Here is a 12,356-nt window from a genome sequence, read left to right on the forward strand (position 1 = left end):
CTTTGAAGGTGGGGAGAATGGTGGCTTGTCTAATATGAATATAAATATGAAAGGGGAGAGGGTAGGTTGGTGTTAGAGTGAAGTGAGAGGCGCAGGTTATATTAGGAAATCAGTGAGGTTAGATAGGAGAAAGTAAGCTGATTGAGTGCTTCAGAGCCAATGGTAAGGAGTTTTTTTGATACAAAGGTGGATGGGCAGCCACTGGAGCATTTTGAGAGTGGGAAAACATGCCTTGAATAGTTTTGTAAAAAAAAAAAAAAGATCCAGGCATCAGAGTGAAATATGGACTGAAGTGGGGAGAGATAGAAGACAGGAGCCTAATGTAAGATCTTACAGTACTAAAATGTCAATCACGTGGTCCTGGAGGGAAACCAAGTAACATCAGTTGCTGGACTGAGAGAAGAGAGTTGCAATACAAGTCATTCTAACTGGCACTGAGGCTGTGGTGAGGCGCTTATACAGTGGTTCCACGAGTCTACTTTTACTGCTACCCACACTGTTGCTTCCACCTTACTATTTCATTCATCTGGGCCTCTGTGGGCATGGCAGGTACTGTGGCACTCACAGACCAGGTAATCTCCTGAAGGGAAGGGATTGTGTCTATAAATTATATTGTCTTGTCCTCTCCTGAGCACTTAGTGTGGTGCTCTGCACACAGGAACCGCTCAGAAAATATAATTGAAAGGTTGATGCTCTGTCCACAGCCAACTGCTAATCCATAATCCCCTTCTGATAATCCATAAATCGCCTTTCAGGAAAAAGAAGATTCTTTTCTTTCACACCTGAGGCTTAATAGGGTTGAATATTAATTCATTCAGTAGTATTTATTGAGCACTGTGTGCAGAACACTGTACAAAGTGCTTGGAAAGTACAATATAACAATAGAGACAATCCCTGCCCACAACAGGCTCATAGTCTAGAGGTCTATGTAGACCAAGGTCACAGTACTCATGAATCGAAGCATCCCAAATCCTTCATTCCTTGGTCCTGTTCACCAGACTGTGCCTCCTCTCTCCTTTTTTCATTTAGAAATGTGATACAAACCTGGTGAAAATAGCATTTCCATTGCTATTTCAGTCCCTTTGCTTCTGGTTGAAAGCAGACTGTGCAGAGGCATGTAAAAAAAGTTGGGAAAAATGAGCGCAACATTTTCAAGCCCTCTAGAATGACCTAGATGAGCTTGATTTGGGGGGAAAAAAGAAGATCCATTTATCATCATCAAAATCATCATCAAAATATGTTATAATCTCCCACAAATGTAAAGTACAACCTCTTCAAAAGGAGGGTTATGCAAATTGTTTGAAAGTTATATCTATAAATTTTTTTACTCTTGGAAACAAGAACAGTACATACTTGTTAATAGATTAGTACAAGGACTCAGTACAGAGCTTTGCATACAGTAAGTGCTCAATAAATGATTGAATTGAACTGATTGGCTACAAAAATAAAGAATATTAATATGGATGCAAACATTAAAAAGAAAGGCAGCTGTGATCAATCAATCAGTCATATTTATTGAGTGCTTACTGTGTGCAGAGCACTGTGATAAAATCTAAATTAAATGCACCTAAATTCTGAGATAGAAAAATATCATTTTTTTTTCTGTTGTCTTTGTAACCAGACCGAGAGGATAACTGGACATTCCGAATTCCATCTTTCTCTCAGACTGACTTACATAGCCATGGGCAAATCATTTAACTTAGACAACACATCCACAGCGACGCTATCAAAAGCAGGAAATAAGTTACAGTATTTAGCTGGCACATTGAACTTGTGTGATGGAGAACACTAAAGCAGTAACTTATTTTCCTTCAGCAAACATACCTACCATGCAATATGCTACCAATTGGAAAAACTAGTTTGTTTCATATTTTACTGAACATGCCTTTTCTGTTTTCTTTTTTTCCTCTCTGCTCCACTGCCCTGTGTATTTCTCTGTATGCTAGCTCTGTTTACCATTTTTCTTTTCATTTTAAAGGCACATATCATTTCTTCTTTTTGTTTTTGAGTAATTTTTGACTTTCAAGAGATTCTTCAAGAATGGCCGTTTCCGCTTTACACTTTTTTCTCTCTCCTCTTCATCCTGACATTTATTTTATTTCTTTATGAATCCACTGTTTACTTTGTCATTGTATCTGGGCTTTTCTTTCATTATTCCTTTATTTGTCAGCTCCTAATTTTTTATTGCATACTACCATTTTGTCCTTAAGTTTTTGGGGGTTTTCTATCTATGGTTTAACTCACCCTAACCATATTTTCCTGCCCTTATGCCTAACCCTCATCTTGTTATAAAATATTATGGTTCCTATTTTCATGGTGAACAAGTTTTTTTAATAGTATTTCTTAAGCACTTACTATATGCCATGCTTACTATATGCCAGGCACTGTACAAAGCACTGGGGTAGTTACAGGATAATCAAGTTGGACTCAATCCATGTCTCACGTGGGGCTCACAGTCCTTATTTTACACTTAGGGTAACTGAGGCACAGGGATGTTAAGTAACTTCCTCAACATCACACAACAAAAATGTGGCTGAGTTGAGATTAGAAGGCAAGTCCCAACTCCCAGGCCTATGGTCTACCCACTAGGCCATGATGCTTATAAAGGTAATTCATGTTGCCCATAACTTTCTTCTAAAAATCAGATTTTCCTGGTGAGAAAGGAGAAAATATTACAGCTCATTTGTTTTCTAAAATGAAATAGGGAAGTTCAATGAATCAACTCTTTTAGTCCTAATAATCCTAGTTTTAGGATTGAGAAGCAGCGTAGCTCAGTGGAAAGAGCACGGGCTTGGGAGGCAGAGGTCATGGGTTCTAATCCTGGCTCTACCACTTGTCAACTGTGTGCCTTTGGGCAAGTCACTTAACTTCTCTGTGCCTCAGTTACCTCATCTGTAAAAGTATGAGCCCCTCGTGGGACAAGCTGATTAACTTGTACCGCCCCAGTGCTTAGAACAGTAGGTGGCATATAGTAAGCACTTAACAAATGTCATCATTACTATCATTATCAAGGTTTTTGAGGAGCAGCATGTCTTAGTGGAAAGAACAGCAGCCTGAGAAGCTGAGGATCTGGGTTCTAGTCATCATTTGTCTCCTCTGTGACCTTGGGCCAGTCACATAACTTCTCTGTGTATCAGTTTCCTCTCTGAAAAATGGACATTCAATTGCCTGTTTGTCATTTCCCTGCTGTGTGACCTTGGGCAACTCACTTAACTTCTCTGAGCCTCAGTAACCTTATCTGTATATTTGGGGTTAAGATTTAGAGCCCTATTTGGGACAAGGACTCTGTCCAATCTGATTCATTTGTATCAACCACTGAGAACAATACCTGGCACATAGTAAGTGTTTACCAAATACCATCAAAACAAACCAAAAAACATACTTAGAATGAGAGCCCACTGTGGGACAGGGACTAAGTTCAACCTGATTAATGTGTGCTTAGAATAATGCTATACACATAGCACTTAAATATATGAGAAATATATGAAAAGCAGCATGATGTAGTGGATAGAGCACAGGCTCTGGAGTCAGGAGGTTATGGGTTCTAATCCTGGCTCCACCACTTGTCTGCTGTGTGACTTTGGGCAAGTCACTTTAATTCTCTGTGCCTCAGTTTGCTCATCAGAGGCGTGAGACCGACAACAAAACAAAACATGTAGACGGGTGACAAAACCATCAGAATAAATAGAATTACAGCCAAATGCACATCATTAATAAATGAAGTAGTAAATATGCACAAGTAAAATAGAGTAATAAATCTTAAATATATACAAGTGCTGTGGGAAGGGGAAGGGGGTAGGGCACGGGGGGATGGGGAGGAGAAGAGGAAAAAGGGGGCTTAGTCTGGGAAGGCCTCCTGGAGGAGGTGAGCTCTCAGTAGGGCTTTGAAGGGAGGAAGAGAGCTAGTTTGGCAGATGTGTGGAGGGAGGGCATTCCAGGCCAGGGGAAGGATGTGGGTCCAGGGTCAATCAATCAATCAATCAATCATACTGAGCACTTACTGTGTGCAGAGCACTGTATTAAGCACTTGGGAAGTACAAGTTGGCAACATATAGAGACGGTCCCTACCCAACAGTGGGCTCACAGTCTAGAAGGGGGAGACAGAGAACAAAATAAAACATATTAACAAAATAAAATAAATAGAATAGATACGTACAAGTAAAATAAATAAATAAATAGAGTAATAAATACGTACAAACATATATACATATATACAGGTGCTGTGGGGAAGGGAAGGAGGTAAGGCGGGGTGGAGAGGGGATTGAGGGGGGGAGGAAGGAGGGGGCTCAGTCTGGGAAGGCCATGGTACAGGTGAGAATGAGGCACAGTGAGGAGGTTAGTTGCAGAGGATCGGAGGGTATGTGCTGGGCTGTAGAAGGAAAGAAGAGAGGTAAGTTATGAGGGGGCGAGATGATGGAAAGCCTTGAACCCGAAAGTCAGGAATTTTTGCTTGATTTGTAAGTTGACAGCAAACACTGTAGATTTTTGAGGAGGGGTGTGACATGCCAAGAGTATTTCTGTACAAAGATAATCCAGGCAGCAGAGTGAAGTATAGACTGAAATGGGGAGAGGCAGGAGTATGGGCGATCAGAGAGGAGGCTGATGCAGTAATCACAATCATCAAGTAGAAAATAAAGGAGGCAGGGAGGTCAGCAAGAAGAGTGACACAGTAATCAAGGAGGAATAATAATAATGACAGCATTTATTAAGTGCTTACTATGTGCAAAGCACTGTTCTAAGCTCTGGGGAGGTTACAAGGTGATCAGGTTGTCCCACGGGGGGCTCACAGTCTTAATCCCCATTTTACAGATGAGGTAACTGAGGCCCAGAGAAGTTAAGTGACTTGCCCAAAGTCACACAGCTGACAATTGGCAGAGGTGGGATTTGAACCCATGACCTCTGGCCCCAAAGCCCGTGCTCTTTTCACTGAGCCACGCTGATAAATATTTGGATCAGTGTTGTAGCAATTTGGATGGATAGGAAAGGCTTGGTTTTAGTATTGCTGTGAAGGTAGAACCAACAGGAGCTGGAGATAGATGGAATTTGTAGGTGAAATGAATAAAGGATAATACCAAGGTTACTGGCTTGTGATAGGGACGATAGTGGTGTTGTTTTCAGTGATGGAGAGGACAGCATTTGTATGAGAATATATAAGGAACTCTTTTTACGATATGTTTAACTTGAATCATCCTTGGGACATTTAGGTAGAGATGTTCTGAAGTCAGAAGGAAATGTGAGATTGTAGACTGTTGTGTTTAATAATAATAATGATAGCATTTGTTAAGCGCTTACTACGTGCAAGGCACTGTTCTAAGTGCTGGTGGATACAAGGCACCAAGTACGTGGGTTGGATTGTGGTAGAAAATCAGTGCGGTAAGGTAGAAGGGGGAGAGCTGACTGAGTTCTTTAAAGCTGATGGTAAAGCTTTTCTGTCTGTTGCAGAATTGGATGGGCAACTATCGTCAGTTTTTATGGGGTGGGGAGACATGGACTGATCATCTTTCTAGAAAAATAATCCAGGTAGTAGAGGGAAGTAAGGATTGAAGTGGATAGATACAGGAGGCAGGAAAGTAAACAAGGAGTCTAATGCATTCGTCAAGGTGAGATATGATAAGTGTTTGGATTAGCATAGTAGCAGTTTGAATGCAGAGGAAAGGGGGTATGTACTGTGTCTGACACATAGAAAATGCCATTAAAAATATGTTGTGAATGTAGAACCGATAGGATTTTGTGACAGATTTAGGTTTTTTTTAAATGGTACTTGTCCAAGTATGTGCCAGGTACTGTACTAAGCACTGGGGTAGATCACCTTGCCTTCTCCTATTTTACCTCACTGCTCTCCTACTACCACTCAGCCAGCTACCTTAGTCCTCTACTGCCAACCTACTCGCTGTGCCTCAATCTTGTCCATCTTGCTGCCAACCTCTTACCTATGTCCTGCCTCTGGCCGGGAACAACTTCTCTCTTCATAGTCAACTGACTTTTTCTCTCTCCACCTTCAAAGACTTACTGAAGTCACATCTTCTCTAAGAGGCCTTCCCTGGCTGTCTTTATTTCCTCTTGTCCCACTCCCTTCTGCATTGTTTTTGCACTTGTATTTGCTCCCTTTATTCATCCCTCCCTCAGCCCCACAGTACTTACATACATATCAGTAATTTGTTTATTTATATTACTGTCTGTCTCCTCCTCTAGACTGAAAGCTTGTTGTGTGAGAGGAACACAGTATCAACTCTGTTATATTGTTGTATTGTACTCTCTCAAGTGCTTACTGCAGTGTTCTGCACACAACACTCAATAAATACTATTGATTGAAGATAATCAGGTTGTCTATTAGGGAGTTAATCCTCATTTTATAGATAAGGTGAATGAGGCACAAAGAAGTTGTGAGTTGCTCAAGCACACAAAACAAGACAAGAGGCAGCCAGGAAAGAATGAATGTGTGGGTCGAATGAGAGAGTTGAGATGGGAAAATCAGAAATAAGATGAGTTTCGGTGGGAAAATGAGGAATTGTAATGCAAAACACCAACAACGATCAGTGGAAAAAGCTCTATGACATCCATTGTTAGTGGAATTTATTGAGCACTTACTGTGTTTGGAGCACTGGCACTGTCTAATCTCACTATGACTTTACAAAAGCCTTAGCTTTTACAGGAGAAGGTTAAACTTCTGCTATCATATCAAAAAGGACGGAAAATGGAAGATGATGCACAAGATATTTTTTTCAACCGTTCTTTTCATTCTCAGGAATGTTATTAATTGTCTTTCGAGTAATACATTTAATCCAAGCTAATAGTAGAGAATGTCTTCAGAATTTTAGTTATTGGAAATGTAAATGGGAAGCTTGGGGATTTTAATTTTAGGGGAGCTATATTTTGTTTCCTGCATTAGTTAGTCTCTGATTGCTTATTTAGGCTAGAGTGACTGGAGAGAGTCACTGTAGCCCAAATGAGGAATGACACTTTCCTCAGTCAACCTTTGGCCAGAAATGACTAGCTCCTAGAGTCAAAACACACACTCGTTCTTATAAGACTGGCCAGCACAGATGCATACTGCACCACGGCTTCTACTCATTTCTTCAAACATTCATTAGACCCTTGCCATATTTTCCCTTTGTCCGGGATTGTTGGGTAGGCAGGAGAAGAAGAAAGACCTTTGTTCTTGGGGTGAATATGTTCTGGTCACACTGGAAAAAATAGCCTGTATTGTGCAGCCAACATTACTGTGCTTTGGTGTTTTCCCGGGTGGCACTCAGCAACCCTAAACATACATAGGGCTCTCTTTAAGGCCAAGTCAACCTCCTGAATTATTAATTTGTGAGTAAAGTATGCAGCCAATCTTTTCCTTTACTACCATCATCCCTGAAATATGTACATTCCCATCCTGTGGCTAATTTTCCACTTTTCTCAGTTCCTCTTTCCTCAAACAATTCCTCTCTCCAGCCTCAAGCCCAAAAGCATTTCTCCTCCTATTTCTTCTTTGTTGGATCCTAATTATTCACATAGAAGGAGGAGTATATGTGGATAAATATCATCTTATCCACCCATAGCAAAGATTTGAATAATGCTTGAAAAGCCAAGAGCAGCTACAAAAACAAGGAAATGTGCTATGGGCAGACACTGCGGTGTGCCTGATGAATCAGTCGGGAGGGCACATTAATTTGTATGAAAACAAGAGTTTCTCTAATCAAAAAGTTGTACAAATTTACTGTCCCCCAAAGTGTCAAAAATGAAATGAGAAAGTTTTTTGACTATGACTATGATAATTTAATGCAATAATTATCTAATTAAAGATTCCCAAACTAATTCCGTAAGTATAAAATTATGTACCACTACCCATCTGAGACACTGAGTGGCATAAGGCAAAATTTCACTTGAAATCTGAATATTGAGGTATGACATGAATTCCCATGATATCATGTAGAATTCACTATGCAGCCTTGGAGAATGCAGAACAGTTTTAAATACCCCATAGATTCATATTACACAATTTCAACCCCAGTACTTCATATTAGACAAAAACATCAGCTGTTGATAAAATCAGAAAATTACTGTGCTTACCATCTCCATTCCAGCATCCTGAGAATTCTCAATGTACCACTAGTGAACTGAGATCACAGGTGGATTTTTAAAAAATACTTCATTATCAGCTCTCTCGCTTTCCTCTTCCTCCCCACATTTTTAAATTCTCATCATGCTCCCCACTTTCCTCTTCTCTATTCCGACTTCACTGTTTTTCCTGAAATCCCTGCAAATACTGAAATTAAGTCCTGCCCCACACAGTTTCAGCACTTTCGCCTTCAAATTGCATTTCAACATTACTTTAGTCCTTTCTGTTCTCCACTTTAGTCCATTCCCCTTATTTCCAAATTTTTGGCTGACTCCTTCAGTGTCCTTAAAAGTCTGTCCTCTATTTTCCCATCCTCCCCAATTCTTACTCCAAATACATGACCTTCCATCCATTCCAGTTCCAGATGCCAAGGACTAGAAATCATTCACTTCTGTTGATTGTCATATTTACTAAACCCACATTAATATAGTATAGACTGAGTGCCTACTGTGGGTAGAACATTGTGCCAAGAATAAGGGAACATACAATAAAACAAAATACCTGGTCTCTTCCCTTAAGTAACAGGCAGACTAATAGGAAGGATAACTGTAGGAGAAACTGCAGGGTCCCACAGATCCTGGAATTGGAAATTCTTGAGTTTAGGCTCCATAATTCACAAAAAGCTTAGTAAAGGTTTGGTATTTTTTTAAAGTGCTTACTAAGCGCTGGGGGAGATACAGGGTCATCAGGTTGTCCCACGGGGGGCTCACTCTCTTCATCCCCATTTTACAGATGAGGGAACTGAGGCACAGAGAAGTTAAGTGACTTGCCCAAAGTCACCCAGCTGACATGTGAGGGAGCCGGGATTAGAATCCATGACTTCTGACTCCCAAAGCCGGGCTCTTACCAGTAGTATGTGGTGCTACTGAAACCTTGGTTTTATATGTATGCAGGGATAGTGTCTGCCAGTACTATTGTACTGGAAACTCTCAAGCATTTAGTATAGTGCTCTGCGCATACTAAGAGTTCAACAAATGCTGTTGATTGATTGAAAAAATCATCACCCCAGGATGGAAAAAGTAACTTGTTTGAAAATATCTGTTTTTTGTCATTTTTTGGTAAAGGTTTTAGGGATTTGAAATGCTAACTCTGATTATTGTACCACAGTGTTCTTTAAGATTTCTGCAAGCTCCTGAGGGCATACTCAGGAGCACCAAGTACAGTAGCTGTTCAATAAATACTGAAGATAATGATGATGATGTGAAATAACCATGTTTGATAATAAAGAAGGGTAGAAGGCAAGAATGTGTGCTAGCCCAATTGTTTCCCAAGCCTCTATTTGAACCCAGAAAAAAATGAGCCAAGTTTTATTCACTGAAATAATAAAAAAACATCATCGATAAGAAATGACTTAACATCTCTTAATAATAACAGTACCTTCCCGAGCGAAGTGAACATTGGTTTGAAAAGAAATTCAAATCCACCTGTTCTTTAGAACAGAAATGAAAGCAGCTTTGTTTTCAACTCAACAAGAGGAGCATTTACAACTGACGCTTTTTGTCATAAATTATACGGAACAGCTAAAAAGCTTCAGCCTGCACCCTTAAGGACACTTTTTAATTCTGTTAGGAGGGCTTTTGGGAATGACTGCTGGTAGGTCTTGGAGCTTGCCTGATTGTCAGGTGCTGTTTGGAGTGCCTAATTTTTTATCTGTTGCGATTTCTCTCATTTGTTAAGAGTTTGTAAGGATATGCAATTTAGCTTACTTAACCTGACTCCATCTGTTGCAACTGGAGTCCACTTGAAAGTAGAGAGAGGGTAAGCCTTGTCTTCCTAAATAAAACGTCTCCTACATATAGCTAAAACACAGGGAAGCGGAATGACTTAGTGGATAGAGCCTGGGCCTGAGAGTCAGCAGGACCTGGGTTCTAATCCCTGTGCTGATTCTTGTCGGCTGTGTGACCTTGGGCAAGTCACTTCACTTCTTTATACCTCAGTTACCTCACCTGCAAAATGGAGATTAAGAGTCTGAGCGCTATGTGGGATAGGGATAGTGTCCAAACTGAGTAGCTCATATCTACCCCAGTGCTTAGAAGAGTGCTTGGCACATAGTAGCATTTAACAAGTACCATTATTATTATTATTATTATGCAAGAGGATCAAAGCTTCAACAACTCTCCCAGAATTCTGCCTGAATCAATTAATCAGTGGATTTTACTAATGTGCTAAGCACTTGGGGGAGCACAGTTGAGTAGTTACCAGTGATATCTGTTGTCTCTCCCCCTTTAAGACTGTGACCCCACCGTTGGGTAGGGACTGTCTCTATATGTTGCCAACTTGTACTTCCCAAGTGCTTAGTACAGTGCTCTGCACACAGTAAGCGCTCAATAAATACGATTGATTGATTGATTGATTGTCACAGAGAAGCAGTGTGGCTCAGTGGAAAGAGCACGGGCTTTGGGGCCAGAGGTCATGGGTTCAAATCCCACCTCTGCCAATTGTCAGCTGTGTGACTTTGGGCAAGCCATTTAACTTCTCTGGACCTCAGTTACCTCATCTGTAAAATGGGGATGAAGACTGTGAGCCCACTGTGAGACAACCTGATCACCTTGTAACCTCCCCAGCGCTTAGAACAGTGCTTTGCCCATAGTAAGCGCTTAATAAATGCCATCATTATTATTGTTATTATTATTGTCAGGAAGGGCAGATGTTCCCCACCTTGATGACCAGAAGCTTGATTCCAACCCAATATGTCATCTTTCTTGGACTCTCAAATCTCAAAGGTGGCCATGGATTGGGAGGCCAGGGCTTGGAAGAAGATGGAAATGTTTGAAATGCAGTTGGTTCACCAGGTCCTTGTACTGACATCATAACTACATGTGCTTTTAGACTGTGAGCCCACTGTTGGGTAGGGACTGTCTCTATATCTTGTCAACTTGTACTTCCCAAGTGCTTAGTACAGTGCTCTGCACACAGTAAGTGCTCAATAAATACGATTGATTGATTGATTGATTCCCAAAACATTAGTCCTTGTTACAGGAGTGGATTTACCTTATGTCAAAACATAAGCATAATCTGGGGAAGCAGGGTTACGTAGTAAACAAAGCAAAGATCTAGGAGCCAGAGGACCTGGGTTCTAATCCAGACTTCACCACTTGCTTGTTGTGTGACCTCAGAAAAATCATCTAAGTTCTCTGGGCCTCAATTTCCTCAAATGCAAAAAAATGAGGATTCAATACCTATTGTATCTCCTGTTTGACTGTGAGCGCCATGTGGGACAGAGACAGTGTTTGGCTTAATTAACCTGTATCTGCCCTAGCACTTAGAACAGTTCTTCACACCCAGGAAGCACTTAACAAATCCCTTCCAAAAATGTTAGATAAAAAACAAATGTTTCAGCTGTAAAGTTCCTTTCCAAATATATATCTTTCCTGTGCAGATTCAGCTACCATGCAAACCCTGGCCCTGCAGGACACTTTTTATCAAAACAAGTGGTTTTATAGAAATCATAACTCTAAAAAAATACAAATTTCATCATGAAAAAGCAACACCGAATTCTTACATCACTTCCCCACATTTCGGCTAGCAACTGCACTTCTGCTTGTTTGGACAGAAATTGACACGATTTATAAATAATGTTTTATAGGAATACTAGGGAATTAAAACACAACCTTTGGCCCCAGTAGCAATTAAACAGCAGTGGTTTATCTTAGCTTTCTCTTAAACCTGCAGGCATAGAAAAAACACTTTACAAGTTAAAGTGTACACAGACTGAAGTGTTTGGGTCCATTAAGGAAGAGAACACCTGCAAAGCTTTTAGTTCTCCCACTTAAGCCTCTTTTTAGTGGGCTGAAGTGTGATGATCATCTCTCTTCATATGGGGACTACAGATTAGTCACAACTAAAATATTCAACATTCTCAGCTACCAGAAAGTAATTGATAAGCTAACTTGTCAGTGTTGTAGATTTAGAAAGAGGGCCACTTGAAAAAAACTGGTCACTTAGGCCTACATGAAGAAGAGGTCTTCACGAGAACGTGCAACTTGCTTTTGGGTCCACTGTGGAAGAAAATCTTGGGTACAAGATAAAGGTGCAAATTGTCTAAATTAAATTAGATAACAGCCACCCCTGGGATCCTGCATTTGATCATTTTCCACTTAGTTGAAGGGACTTACAGTGCGGTCATAAATTGAATGCACTAATTGGTTCCTGCAGACAGTATCTTGATTGGAACATCTGCCAATCTTCTGACACAGTGAAATCATAGTGGGGCACAAAAACCTAGAAATACCAAGAAAATGTTTCTGAA

This window comes from Tachyglossus aculeatus, chromosome 2 (genome assembly GCF_015852505.1).
Source record: "Tachyglossus aculeatus isolate mTacAcu1 chromosome 2, mTacAcu1.pri, whole genome shotgun sequence".
Classification (NCBI taxonomy): domain Eukaryota; kingdom Metazoa; phylum Chordata; class Mammalia; order Monotremata; family Tachyglossidae; genus Tachyglossus; species Tachyglossus aculeatus.